Here is a 438-nt window from a genome sequence, read left to right as displayed (position 1 = left end):
CACACCTGGTCACACACAGCACAGGCACGCCTGGTCACACACAGCACAGAGTGCAGCCACAGGCACACCTGGTCACACAGCAGGCACAGGCACACCTGGTCACACAGCAGCACCTGGGACACCACCACGGGCACCTCTGCAAGCCCCACGAGCGCTCTGTGTCTCACAGAGTCACTCTGCAACACCCACAAAGCCACCTTTCACTGTTTGTTTGGCTCTGACTGTCACCGCGTGACATTTCTGGAGACAAGGCACCGTTTTCTTCCATCTCCTTCCAAAGAGAAGGAAACACAAGCTGCAGGATTGCTTCAGTTCTGTGCGCTTCCACTGCACGGGGCAGCACAGGCACGGCGAGAGGCACGAGAGCCGAGAGCTCCGTGCCAGCCTGCCCTGCTGCTCGGGCACACGCGCAGGCTGCAGGCGGTCGCCCCAACCCCT

At 61.0% G+C, this 438-nt stretch overlaps 1 protein-coding gene across 1 annotated transcript in view; it reads right to left on the bottom strand.

Annotated features, from left to right (window-relative positions):
* The window catches only part of LOC102041942 (mothers against decapentaplegic homolog 4-like), a 16,754-nt gene that overhangs the window by 5,798 nt on the left and 10,518 nt on the right, over positions 1-438 (bottom strand). The window lies entirely within an intron of this gene.

This window comes from Geospiza fortis, unplaced genomic scaffold, assembly GCF_000277835.1.
Source record: "Geospiza fortis unplaced genomic scaffold, GeoFor_1.0 scaffold4498, whole genome shotgun sequence".
NCBI classification, from domain to species: Eukaryota; Metazoa; Chordata; class Aves; order Passeriformes; family Thraupidae; genus Geospiza; species Geospiza fortis.
Note: the sequence above shows the minus strand (reverse complement) of the source record. Positions and strands in the feature narration are given on the sequence as shown.